The sequence below is a fragment of the Squalius cephalus genome (genome assembly GCF_949319135.1).
Source record: "Squalius cephalus genome assembly, chromosome: 19".
Taxonomy (NCBI): domain Eukaryota; kingdom Metazoa; phylum Chordata; class Actinopteri; order Cypriniformes; family Leuciscidae; genus Squalius; species Squalius cephalus.
Genome location: NC_137140.1, coordinates 28,685,487 through 28,700,061, shown reverse-complemented (window position 1 = coordinate 28,700,061; position 14,575 = coordinate 28,685,487). Strand labels below are relative to the sequence as shown.

Below are 14,575 nucleotides of genomic sequence, written 5' to 3'. Positions count from 1 at the left end.
ACAGTCTTACACAACTCCGTTTATGCTCAGGAAAAACAAACTCCATCCACTGGTTCCTTAACGCTGGGTTCTTTAGGAATCTGTGCAGGGTTGTCTTGCCCTGGCAACCAAAAACACACTTCTTTGGTGACATTGGCTTCCCAAAAGCCGAGCATAGCGCTTTGATGGCAAACTGCTTTTGCTCTCTCTCTCTGGTCTACGAGTGCGCGCGCGCCCGCGATCTTACCGGAGAAGTGCCCTTAGGACCCATATAAGGAAATTCCGTTACATCTGACGTCACACATGCCCATACTCGAAAAAAAACTTTCCGAAACTTGTGACAAACCGGAAGGACAATTTTTGGCACAGAAATACTCCTTCAAACGTACAATTTAATTTTTGAAACTTTGTCCATGTTTAGCATGGGAATCCAACTCTTTAACAGTGTAAAAAACTCAGTATGCATGAAATAGCATTTCACCCCCCCTTTAAGGACAAGCTGTTGTTGTTGTTTTTGGTACTGGATTTTTGTCACAGAGTAGTGTTGCAGTTTGTAATTATCTCTGTAATAAGAGCCATTGCCTGAAAGCCAAAGCACTTAACAACCACACCACAACTGATACGTTCATAAAGCTTCCAGATATTTCGTAATGGGTTGAGGGAATATAACAACACATTTGGATTTGGATCCATGCCTTGTGGGATTTAAATCCACCAGGATGGTTAGAAAATCTTAGCTTCGTGATCGGAGAAACCTGTTACGTGATACTGCATCAAGAAGGGAGTTAACAGCAGACAGACTACATGAATATCCAAGACATTTGGATTTTTTTCCGTATCAACTTTTGCACTCCTTTTGCAACCTCTTCTTGACCTGTTCCCTCAAAAACAAACAAGTGTTTAAAAAGACGCATCTGTACACAAAGGGAATAAATTCTAAAACAATTCAGCATTTTAACTAATTTTTAGCACACAAATGGTTAAAATAAACTTCCCATTTTACAAATTTAAGAACAAAAATTATTAAGAATTGTGTTGTTCTAGCTCATTTTATTAAGTAAACTGTACAAGCAACAAAAATCAATTTCATCAAGGGTATATTCAGTCTCCAAGTATATACCTCCCACTTCAGCTATTGCTTTGGATCATTGAGGCAGTGAAAATAATTCATCAGACATTGTTATACCTATCATAAACTCTCGAGATACAGTGAATGTCAGGAGGATTTTCAGTATTTCAGGATTCTCTCTTTTTTTAATATACTGTTTTACACTGAAATACATCACAATTAATTAAAAACAACCTGGGACAACCTATCACTCATATGAGATTGCAGCAATAGCCAACGACAATGATCCAGTCGATCCCCAATGGACAAAATCACTGTCCTACTCTTTCTTTTGTACCAGTCCAGTTCGTCTGCTTGAAGGGGTGTGTATTCAGACAGACATGGACAGCTGCACTACCTGGATGGCATACACAAGCATTGAATGACACAATGATTTTGGCACACATGCATCATCACGTACACCTAGTCATCATCATGGACACCCTTATGAGAGAGAAAAACAGGGCATATGCCAAGATTGGACAAAAGAATCTGATGGGTACTTCTGTGCCAGAAAATGTCTATCAGCAGCGTCCTAAGTCAACATGAGGCCAGTTGCAGAAAGGGACGGGAAGAGAGGGAAAGAGTTGGCATGGATAGACGTCAAGGCCTAACTAGGGCCTTGATGGTCCCAAGGCTTATTTCCTTCATTATCCCAATTACAGATCAATCCTTTCATCAAGAAGAGCAGTAGGGCACATTGGAAGCTCCCAAAGGAAACGGTTTGGGGCTGATCCAAGAACAAGCTTTCATTTCGCTGTGTTACATCATCTGGCTTATTTCAGCTAATAATTGTGTAATTATATCACATGTTTTACGAGCTGTAATCGGTGGCCGAAATGACGAGGATCAAGCCTTGTGGTTTGACTGTGTGAGCAAGCCAAAAAACATTCATAAATGTGTGTGTGTATTTCAGCCACGCACCTGCTGCAGCTGCTGTAAGAAAGATCTGCTGGTCCTGTTCATCCACCACAGCAGTCTACACCAAATGAAGGTTTGGCTGGTTAACACAGTTCAATTAACCCCTGCTGGTAGGTGTTGTAATACAGAACCTGGAACAAAAAGGCATCTTTTTTCATTTGAAAAAAGCCAGTTTTATGTATATTGGTGTATTATAAAAAAAATAATGTTAGTTTTATACAAATATAAAAATATTTGTTTTATTAGACTTTCATATTATATTTCATATTATATTATATCTGCATATAATACACTACTGTTCAGAGGTTTGTGGTCAGTAAGATTTTTTTTATATATATTTTTGAAAGAAGTATCTTATGCTCACCATTTATTTGATCAAAAATACATTTATTTATATACATATTTAATATATTAAAAATGTAATTTATTCCTGTGACGGCAAAGCTGAATTTTCAGCATCATTACTCCAGTCTTCAGTGTCACATGATCCTTCAGAAGTCATTATAATATGGTGATTTGGTGCTCATATAAAAATTTGATCAATTTTGAAAACAGTTGTGCTGCTTAATATTTTTTTGTGGAAACTGATATTTAAAATATAGGCCTTTTCGTAACAATGTAAAAGTTTTGACTGTCACTTTTGATTGATGTTTCCTTGCTATAGAAAGTATTTAAAGTATTCATTTCTTTTTAACCACAACATTAATCGTAATTATTAAAATATTATTATTATTAAAATTCATAATGATGTAGTCTAATGATTACTGGATTTACCACAGCTATTAGTGTTTCGAAAAGAAGACATAAAATATCTGAAAAATAACAAGTAACCAGTTTTTAATTAAAAAATAATCTGCATGCGTCATTAAAAAAGTGACATTGAAAAAGCTCTTTTGATTGACTCAAAGAAAAAAGCCCTATGGAGCTGATGGTATCTCTTGAATTATGCTCAGTTGTCATTTGTGACTAGTGAACCTGTTATATCTTTCAAACACATCATTTTATGCCTCTCTCCCTCTCGTTGTTGTTTATGGCATCCTAAGCTGAGACAGGAAAACGTTTTTGTGAACAGGATGCCCCCTAAACACCACACTCCCTCTCAGCAAATAACTTTAACACTTTGCCTTCCCGTAGCCAAACACAACCACAACACACACTTCCCTTCACACAGGCCTTTCCTTTACAGAAAAATACGGCATAGGTAGGAAAAGCATCCATGCGCGTAGACATAATTAACCCAAACTCTATTGGTTCAGGTCCTGAATCACTTTACTATTAGGATTCGGTAAAAATAGAACGCAAACAACGACACCGAGGTCAGCTAACTATATCATTGCCACGTACTGTTGTGATGACTGATGCTATATCCCGCTTTCCCTTTGAACACAGACAGAAGGAAGTCTCTTGCTACGAGAACCTAGTAGGAAGTCCGTGTAAACGTGCAGTAATGCCTCACTTTATCGCCACAAGGAAATGATGGTGCTATTCTTTCACCTTTTTGCCAATTTTAGCCAGCAGTTTTACAGCATGAAGCATTTTTTCCACGATTGGAAGGGCTTTGATTCCAGTAAAAAGGCCACTTACTCAGCCTATCATTAAGAGCAAAGGATATGCACACACACTCACTCACTATTTATCTCTCTGATGGCTTTTTTCTCTTTCCCTCTCTCTCACACACAAACACACACTCTATTCATTGTCTTTCCCCTAAGGTAGAATGAAATAAGAGGTGAATGGGAGAGAATTGATGAAACCCAATCTGGAAAGACAAGACCACCCACTCTCCTTTCACCATCGTCCCCACTGTATTCTAATTCAGGTCATTCCCTCTTTTTGCTCAGGAGCCATGAATTACCAAACGCACAAATCCACACACACACATACACACGCACAAACAGCCCGAAGGGGTGGGGGTGTTGTAACAGGATGTTGTTTGAGCACTATATCCTGTTTTTTCCCTTTTCCCAAGGAGCAACGACACTGCAGGTGCAACGTGGTGATCACCCCACCGCTTCGACCTCCCCTCCTTTTTTCCCTCTTCCGAACTCATCTCCCTCCACCATGTGAACGCTCTTTATCAACGAAACACATCTTCTGCTATTTCTAGCACAAACACCGAATCTTGTACACAAGGCCTTCATATGCACATGACAGTGACTAACCATGAGTAGCCTTGGTTCTGGAAGTATTTTTACCATTCATTTAGTCAATGGCAGTGTTGTTATTGTTAACAACAACTAATTGATTTTTTTTTAAATTATTTTATTTAACTGAAATATATATATATATATATATATATATATATATAAATTTTGTTTGTCATGCATGGTATGTCTGCATTAAATATCAAAATGCAACTAGAGAAATTCTATACATTTCATAATTATACCTTTTAGCGCATTTGTTTTGGCAGCCCTTAAAATAAAATAACGGAATAAATTATTAAACTATAGAAAATCTGACAACAACAACAAAACAAAAAAAATCAAACACCAAATTAACAAAGTGAAAACAAAAACTAAATTAAACATAATTAAAGACAAACCCCAAATTAAATAGAAATTAAAAAAACTAATTCACAATTACTCTAATCCATTAAAAAACTAAATCTTCAAAGAAGAGTTCTATCAAACAGCTGTGAGATGAATCACATTACAAACTTTGATTATAATAAAAAAAAGACGTGAAAATAAGACAAATCTGAGTATTTAAATTCTTTTACAAAGGAATGAACTTCTCATGGCGTGAATCATTGCGAATGAATTAATCGATTGAAGAACTTAATTAAACCATATACAGTTATTGATAAGTACAAAAACATTATACTTCAAAATATTCAGATATTATAAGTAGTTTGAGAATATAAGGGGACTGACTTGTCATTCTCAATACTTCTTGACATTGAGTGGTTGCTGCTGAGCTCCATTTTAATACTTTAAAAATAACAACAAATAAAGCATATCATCACTTAATCTCACAGCTCATGGTAGGTCTATTATAAAAGGTTTATATATTATTGTTAGAAATAAATTCCTCTTTGGAGAAAATGAATGGGATATTTATATGTTCAGAGTCTGACTGTTGCACTTTATTAGGTTGTGCATGCTTTTACGTATGTCTATGTAAATTAGTCATGCAAGTTTTTCCGTGACTGGCTGTTACCTTATGTAAGGACCTTATGTCATATATCTTTTGTGCAAATATTAAGAATATCCGCTGAGTTTTTCTTTAACAATATCCCATAAGCATAAGTCTCATAAGCCCCCTGGCCTCTCTCAACATGCTTTTCTGTTTGAGCGGTCTGGCATGAGAACCGGACAGTTTGATATAAAGGTCTGCAGAGACCTTGTGTCTCGGGTCAATAGGTCTTTTGTACTGCAATCAATTTACAGTGTCTTGCCTGAAAAGCAGCAACGGATGTAAAATGTGCATTAAAACCATATTTTACTGGAGGCCCACTTTTAAAGAATATATATAAATTAAATTCAACATGAACAGGGTCCCACAAAGCACCCTGCTCTGGATTACGTAAACACATAAATATAATATATATGAGTTCAGCTCAGGTAGATGACTTTAATGAACACAAATGCTTAAAGAAGACCACATCCCCCCTCTTCCTCAAGAAAATGAGGGGAGGAAAAAGTCGAGTGAGAGAGCTGCACTTCATTACAAATCATTCTCCCATTTTTAAGTGCAATCATAACAGTTTCCATGACATCATCAGCTGTCAGTATGGGAAGCCGGTCCTTTATATTGTGAAACCCAAACCAGGGCACAGAGAGGAAACCAGCCCCCTCACGCAACGAGAAGTCCCACTGAGAAACACACTCACAATGATGAATGTTACACATGTGTGTAAAGGTGTGAGTGTGTGCACAAAGCCATGGAATAGCATTAATAATTATGGAAATTCAAAAACGGCCCCTCACAGGTCACTGCAAAAACCGACAATTAAACTTGGGGAGACGGTATATAGCCAAAATTTCCTGTCACTAAAAAAAAGATATCACACAATAGTTCTCTTTATAGGAAATTCAACACCAAAATGTTTAACATATTACAACTATTAATGTCTACATTTCCATACTTCGGCAACTTAAATACTTAAAAAATGTGACTTTTTCAAAAATTTGGAGAAAAATTTGGAACTTCATAGACACAAGCCACAATGTAAGATTATTCATGACAAATCAATAATAAGCAGCTTGATATAGCCAGAAAAAAAAAACATAAAATAGCATACACACATTGTTTGTGGTATTTATGTGTGGTTTATATACAACATTATTTGTGTATATATACGGCAAATAGCAATGTTTCTTGGCAACTGTACATAACCTACTGTACCGTGTCTACTGCACTGTAAAAAATCTCAACTCATATTTTGTTTCTTTTTTGCATGGGCTTTTTTTTTTAGTTTTATGTACTCCCAAAAGTTGAGACAACTTTTTTTTATTTTGTCAATTCAAATACATTGGACAAATCAATTGGATAAACACAGTAAATTAAGTTTAGATTAATGCATATATATTCAAATACATTGAACTCAAAGATCTAAGACTTTTTCCACACAAAAGGCCTATTTCTCTCAAATATTGTTCACAAATCTGTCTAAATCTGTGTTAGTGAGCACTTCTCCTTTGCCGAGATAATCCATCCACCTCACAGGTGTGGCATATCAAGATGCTGATTAGACAGCATGAATATTGCACAGGTGTGCCTTAGGCTGGCCACAATAAAAGGCCACTCTAAAATGTGCAGTTTTACTGTATTGGGGGGGGGGGGTGTTTTACTGTATTGTGGCCTGTGGAATGTTAGTCCACTCCTCTTCAATGGCAGTGCGAAGTTGCTGGATATTGGCAGGACCTGGAACACGCTGTCGAATACGCCGATTCAGAGCATCCCAAACACATTTATTCATGCTGACTGCAGGTATTTCCACCAGAGCTGTTGCTCGTGAATTGAATGTTCATTTCTCTACCATAAGCAGTGTTAAAAGGCGTCTCAGAGAATCCAACATCCAACCGGCCTCACAACCGCAGACCCCCCCTTTGTGTACATAGAAATAGTCTTAGATCTTTGAGTTCAGCTCATGAAAAATGGGGGCAAAAACAAAAATGTTGCATTTATAATTTTGTTCATTGTATATATATTGCATTGTTCCTGTAAATATAATCATGGTTGATTGTAATGCTGCGATTCACCGGTTTGGTTCATGGCCGAAGACTTCTTATGTCTTTATCATGGTGTGTTGTGTCAAAACTAAAGCCTGACATCTGCAACACAAGTATATGACACCATGCGTTTTATTACTGCTTTCTGAAATGCGTCAAATGCAATTCATAATTCACACCCAGTAACCTCAGCATTGTTGAAAAAGGGAACTATTGCAGACACTTGTGTAAGAACTCTGTCAAAATTATACCACAATATAAGAGGAATCTATACAGTATCACACTGCCCAGCCCTACTTCACACTCAACCAAACTAGTAAAACAATCAACTATGTTAATTATATAGAAACAATGTAAAATATGCAAATGACAACTGACATATTAAATTGTTCAGTAAAATTGAAAACTGTTCAACTTCACAGAATTGAAATGTCATGCATATTCTCAAATGTCCCCTTTCAACCACAGAACTGGTGTGCAGAGCATATTTTAACACTTCCTCTGGATGTCTTGTGTTTATGACCCCTCAAATCCGTGAATTCTCACAAGTAAGAGGAAACAAGTTGATGATTCAGTGCCAAGTAGGTAAGCAGAAGAAAAACACACACTTGACTGAATTTGTTTCTCATTATCTTCAAACTTAAAGGCTTTTAATTGGTTTCTCAATGTCTGTGAGAACCGCTCAGCTTTTTTAATTTCTTACTTCTAAACAAAGTCTTGATAATGGTCAAAATTCAATATAAAATTATAGGCTACAGACATGAACAACATGGAAGGCTGAACTGACACCATGAATGTTATTTATTCATGCAAACACTTATGTTTTCATCTTTAACTCCATTAAACCTTTTTACATCAAACACTCTAAAAGTAGGTTTCTGCAGCGATCCCATAAAAGAACAATTTTGGATTCCTAAAGAGCCTTTCAGTGAACAGTTCTTAGTGTAAATTTTAATAATCTAAAGAACCTTTTTTCCACTATAAAATAATCTTTTGTGCAATGGAAAGCTTCGACGCACATTAAGAGGGGGGGGGGGGGGGGGTGTCATGGGGATGTGCGTCAAAACACACACAGTGCATCAAAGCAGGTGTCTGTAAATAGTGTCCCGTTATATCATGTCGCACACACAAGGGCCACAAAAGTTCATATTTTCTCACTCCCTTTGCTTCCCATGGGTTTTTGGACAGCCAGGCTTTAATTTTAGCATGTTTTGTCTGTCGTCTCTGCTGTTTTGGGCTGTCTATATTATGTGTATTACGCTCAAGTTCAATGAGTTCATGTGGCCGCTTTACAGTATACACTAGTTCACAATGCTACGTGACTGCAGCCTAAACCCCATTCTGCTAAAAAAAAAAAGTCTGTCAAAGCCCAAGCTTTTGATTAAACACAGGAGCCCAGCCATGCATCAAATGTCCCCAATTGAAGCCCATGTCTCTCAAAGTCTTTTTCTTTATAGGATGAGAAGAAAAAGCAAAAAGTGCAAAATCCTTTTTTATTGGGCCCTTCATTAACTTCACAAAATCAGTCTCTGCTATCTAAAATATGCACACAAATCCTTTCAGCAGTAGACAAGCAAAAATTAAATACAATCTCTACATTCACTATCTCACACCAGTTCTTTAGAGATGTAAAACACTTTAAAAACTAAACCTTCAAAGGTTATGCTGCCTGCCTTGTTTCTCATTGCTGCAGTCTTATTCATGAGGAAAATTAAGTCAAAGCTCCCATTTCATTCCCAGAACCTGTTAAATTAATGGCAACTGTCCTCAGCTGCAGAGGAGCATTGCAAAAATAAATAAATAATCGGGGGTAAAATGAGGATAAAAAAGGCTGACAAAAAAAAAAAGGCCCCAATGTCTTCAAGCTAAAAACTCACTTTTCTCTTGTTACAAAGAAAAAGCTGTTATAAAACCAACTCACTGTGCATTTACTGCCGAGTTCAACACTGTAAACAAACATTTTCTACACAAAAGTAGAAGAGCAGTGAGCAAAGCTATAGTTCACCCAAAATGTCATCGTTCCAAACCTGTAGGACTTTCTTTGTTCTGCAGAACACAAAAGAAGATATTCTGAATGTTACCTTTACAACACTGGACTCCACTGTATGGAGGGTGAGTAAATGATGACAGAATTTTCATTGTTTGTTTGACTATCCCTTTAACTTTAAGTCCAATTCATTTTAGCAAATAATTTTGTTCGGTTTATGTAAATCATGCGAATGATTCAGGCCCTACGTAAAATAGTATTGTTATTTTTAACAAAAATTATAACTATTAAAATTATGTTAAAGTAAAGCTGAAATAAAATAATATAAATATTAGATGAAAATGTACACTTAAATATTTACTTAAAAAACAAACATGTTGCCTGGGAAACTAACTGAAGTACTAAAATTGCTAAAACAGACATAAAAATAAATTAAAGCTAAATAGAAATTATAAAAAAAGATGAAAGCACAATGACTAAAACTTAAAATAAAATAAAAAACTGACAAGATATAAATAAAAGCTCATTTAAAGTATAAAAAAATACTATAATACTGACACAAGTTTCAGCAAAGCATTTTACGTTGTTCATTACTGTTTGCAATTCATTAAAGAATTTAACTATAATTTTTATTTATTTTTGGTATAAATAACTTCAGTGTAGTATTGCTACTGTTTGACTGTAATTTTACTTTTGTAATTTTACTTTGAATTAGGAGCAGCTTGTGCATTGGAAATCCCCAACACTCTATGACAGTTAGGACAGATTTGACAAAAAAAAAAAAAGTACTTTAAAGGCCTGAAGCCTTTTCAGATTTGGATAAAACAGAAACCCACAAGACGCAATGCCTACCACCCCACAAGCTGTGACTTCCCCCGTCAGGTTTTTTACGCCATCGGAACAGGAACAGACATGTCCTCACATTTCCTCGAATTCTTTATCTGTGGAGATTCATTGGATCAGTCACATCAACGTGCACACGAAGCTTTGTGATTAATTAAAGCCATATTCTCGTAAGAGGAGATGAAATCATCTGCTTTATTCTTTCTGAGAACACTTGGTTAAAGCAAATCAACAGAGCGAAACGTCAGCAACGCCAGGGCACGTTTTGTATTGTGCAGGTGACATATTCATAAAACTTGAGTTTAGTCAGCATGTGGGTCTCTTGATAGAGCTGGCTAATAGAGTCACAGGTCTACATGGAAAGCTGTAACCCTTTAATTAACAATCAAATACACACCTCCTTGAAACGCCTATCTCCTTTTGACACCTGCAGTGTGAAACGTGGATCGTCATTTTCCTGTCATAGACCAGAGGAGAGAAAGAATAGACAAACCACTGCATAAAGGGTCAAACACAAAGCATAATAATTATATGACCTCCTACTGAGGATATCTCATGAAAGAACTCTTTTCTGCATCTCTTTTGATGATGCACTGATTAATAAAGCGTATATACAACCGGCTTTGAAAAAAAAATAAAGGAAATGAACATCAATGCAAAAGAAGAGGAGTGTATACACTCTTAAAAAAAGATTCTTTATTGGCATCTAGCTATAGTTCAACGAAGAACCTTTAACATCCATGGAAACTTTCCACATCTTTAAATGTACGTACATTTTATAGTGGAAAAATGTTCTTTAGATTTCTAAAATCACTAAAAGGCTGTTTGAGGAAGCAAATGGTTCTTCTATGGCATCACTGTGAAAACCTAGTTTTGGAACATGGGCATAGCTTGACATCTGAGCTTGGGGTACCCTGGCTGAAAAAAACAAAAAACAAAACAACAAAAACCTTAAAACCAGCCTAGGCTGTTTGGCTGGTCTCAGCTGGTTTAAACTGGTCTTCCAGCCTGGCCAAGCTGGTGTTCAGCTGGTTTTATCTGGTCTTTTAGCTGGTCTGCTATCTTAACCAGCCTGGTCAACTAACAATAGTGTCCAAAATTCATTGGATCATCAGATTCATTGGATCAGTCACATCAACGTGCACACGAAACTTTGTGATTAATTAAAGCCGTATTCTCATAACAGGAGATGAAATCATCTTTATTCTTTCTGAGAACACTTGGTTCCAACAAAACGAAACGTCAGCAACGGCACAGGGCACGTTTTTCATTGTATTGTGCAGGTGACATTCATAAAACTTGAGTTTAGTCAGCATGTGGGTCTCTTGATAGAGCTGCCTAATAGAGACACCTACATGGAAAGCTGTAACCCTTTAATTAACAATCAGACGAATACACACCTCCTTGAAATGCAATTTTTTGACACCTGCAGTGTGAAACGTGGATTGCCATTTTCCTGTCACTGACCAGAGAAGAGAAAGAATACTTATTCTTTCTTATTCTTATAGTGTAAACCAGCCTGGTCAGCTAACTATAGTGTCCAACCAAAACCCTTCTAAATCCAGCCTGGGAGACCAGCTAAAACCAGCTTTTCCAGCAGGGGAATCCAGACCGAGCCAGTCGTTTTGGTCAGTCACCATTTGAATCATATTTGAACTTTTCTACAGTAAACCTACAAATTCACAATCCGTATATTTCCACATATAACAATATATTGAAGTGATTATTTTTTTTACTATGACTACAGAGAGCAGCAAGCGCGTGAAGTTGTCATGGCATGATGGCAACCAGATACATCTCACGCGGATTACTTGTAAGGTAATGTCGCGCCAACTTAGCAATAAACACTTTTAAATGCACTATAAACACAATATTTTAAAGTAGGCTTTCATTAAGCAAATAAAAGTGAAAAATTACTCACCCTCTTTAAAACAGATTAAATCTGTTGGGCGGTTTTCGGCCAAAATAGATTTATCACGTGACAACTACTTACGCAATGGGGGAGACGTTGACAGTCAATTTAATTTCCTTTTACGTTAATGTATTTAATGTGGTACTGTTTATTTGATTGCAATAAAAAAAATAGATTTATTAAATTATTCACAAAACAAAAATTCAAAATGTAAGTTATTTGGATACATTGTATTAGGCCTATTTACTTTCGAGTTGACAAAATCATTTATTTGTAAAATCAGGCTATTGTAGCATTTATATATATAAAACGTCCCTCCATACTATATTACAGATAAAAACAGCTAATCAGAAAAGTTTAGCCTGTCAGTCATTTTGCATGTGCAGGTTTATCGCCATGGCTTTGGAGGACGTGCAGACGGTTGAAACAGCTGAAAACGCTTACAGAACCTTTAAGCAAATCTCAAAAGCCATATATTTAGCATCCGCAACCCTTGAAAAATAATTGGATGGGATTAGACAACCTTTGAAGATGTAAATTGCCAGAGAGAGAGAGAGAGAGAGAGATGGGTGTTCTTTGCAGGACATCATGAGTTGGGTTCTTCTCAGTCAAATTTCTTGTCACATCAACTAAACGAATGGAAGATATATTGGTGTGACAATAACAGAGGGCATTCTGGGATGGCATGTCATAAAATCACAAAGCTCTAATCCCCCCAAGAGCGTACACGAAGGATACGAATGGCACCTGTTTAATAGAAAGACCATCATCAAATGAACAAAGTTAATAAAGTAACAAGAAACTGATAAAATAGCACTTGAAAGGTAAAAGAAATTAGGACAAATGAGAAATGAAGAGAATTGTGTAGAAGAAAGACATCTCTTATTCCACCAGCCATGCATGAAAAATATCTTTCAAAAGGCTTGTGCTGAATGTCATCCCTTGTACTGTCATCTCATGGTCATGTCCACTCTCTGATGTCGAATATTAAAACATATGACGGCTGGGAACATTCATTTGGATGAATGAGGCAGACGGAGTGGAGAAATTTGGGTGGGATCCAGCGGTCATCTTTGTGAGGAAGAACACTTGAGGACAGAAAAGTCTAGAAAAGTCATTAAACTGTAAAGTCAGTTCTCACGTGTTTCAGGAGTTCATTAACATGCCTGGTTTTGCATTTTTGGTGGGTGAATTTTAGGGGAAAATGGCCAGGTCACATTTTACTCCAAAGCAATAAAATTGTATTTCACAAACAATATTAATTAATGTTAGGAAATTTTTGCATTGTGATATTTTCATGACACGCGTGGCTTTATATGATAATTCAGATTATTCTCAGTGGTGATTTCATTACGGCAATCCACATTTTCTTGTATTGTATTACAGTAAAAATGCTGTAACTATTTAAATGAGCATTCATTTTGTTAACATAATAAATGTGAAAATAATGAAAATGTCACAATGCAAAAAAACCTTAATGGTACATATAGTTTGGGGGGTGTTTAATATGATGTGATCTTGATAGGTAGGTGTAGGTGTGTGTGTGTGTGTGTGTGTGTGTGTGTGTGTGCACAAGCAATGTGTATATATGATCTTGTGTACTATAGTTATATCAAAACTAATATATTTTTTTTTATTTTTTTTGACGATAAAATTCTAATACACAAACTATATATACTGTGTACATATCTATAAATGTGTGTTTCCTGTCAAAAGACCACGACCATGTTGATATAATTCTAGTACACACAAATAAAATAAAATTATAAACCAAGGAAATGGTTAATTATTTCAGAAATTAAATCCTGACCATTTTAATGTAGTATATTAAAAAGAAGCAGCGAAGATAATAAGAGAACTTTTATGTTTGAATCAAACAATATAACGATTACAGGCAAATCAGCAGTGTTATCCATTCTGTATACAGTGGTCACAAGACAAAAAAAAAAGAAAAAAAAAAAAAAAAGAAAAAACACGCACACACACACATTCATCATCTTCACCTTACAGAAATTATACGAGAATAAAACCAGAAGCCCAGAGAGCAAAGCAACAGACTTCCTCCACTATCTGAAGCATGTGGAAAGCAAAGCATGTCTCAGTGACAACGCAGCGTGGCTATTGTAGTTTGTTTTAATGTAGGTGGGTTTTTTTTGTTGTTGTTTTTTTGCTTTTTTTCTATAGAGGCACAAAATCAGGCTTCCGAGTCACAGTGAGGCTTTGAAAGAAGTGTCAGCTATGTGTGTTCAGACTTTTATATAACGCTCACATGCACGCGCGCACACACACTTTCTCTTTCTCACTTTAATGCACACAAATGACCACACGCTCATACCTGCACACCACTTTAAAATTAAAAAGAAATTGTCAAGTTTCCAATGAGAAAAACAGCAGTTACAACACATACAGAAACTGCAGAACACCTCATTACTGTTAATACATATGCACTGTGTATAATAATAATAATAATAATAATAAAATAATAATATAATTTCCAGTTGGATTGCAATTGAAAAGAGTGAGAATTATTTGATTGGCTCAGAACAGAGAGGTCTAGATGTAGCCAAAAGACTGATACCTTTTGCCCAAAATTACCTTGGTATATAGAGGAATAGCATATAAAGCACACACAAGCGTACACCCATTTA

The 14,575-nt window shown here is 36.1% G+C and overlaps 1 long non-coding RNA gene across 1 annotated transcript; it reads right to left on the bottom strand.

Annotated features, from left to right (window-relative positions):
* Positions 1 to 1,207: 1,207 nt before the first annotated feature.
* On the bottom strand, positions 1,208 to 11,996 carry LOC307146594. The gene is made up of 5 exons (XR_013819130.1): positions 11,937 to 11,996; positions 10,413 to 10,472; positions 10,025 to 10,113; positions 2,012 to 2,139; positions 1,208 to 1,445 (listed from the first exon to the last, which is right to left on the bottom strand). It is a non-coding gene; the product is annotated as an uncharacterized lncRNA (long non-coding RNA).
* Between the last annotated feature and the right edge of the window lie 2,579 nt (positions 11,997 to 14,575).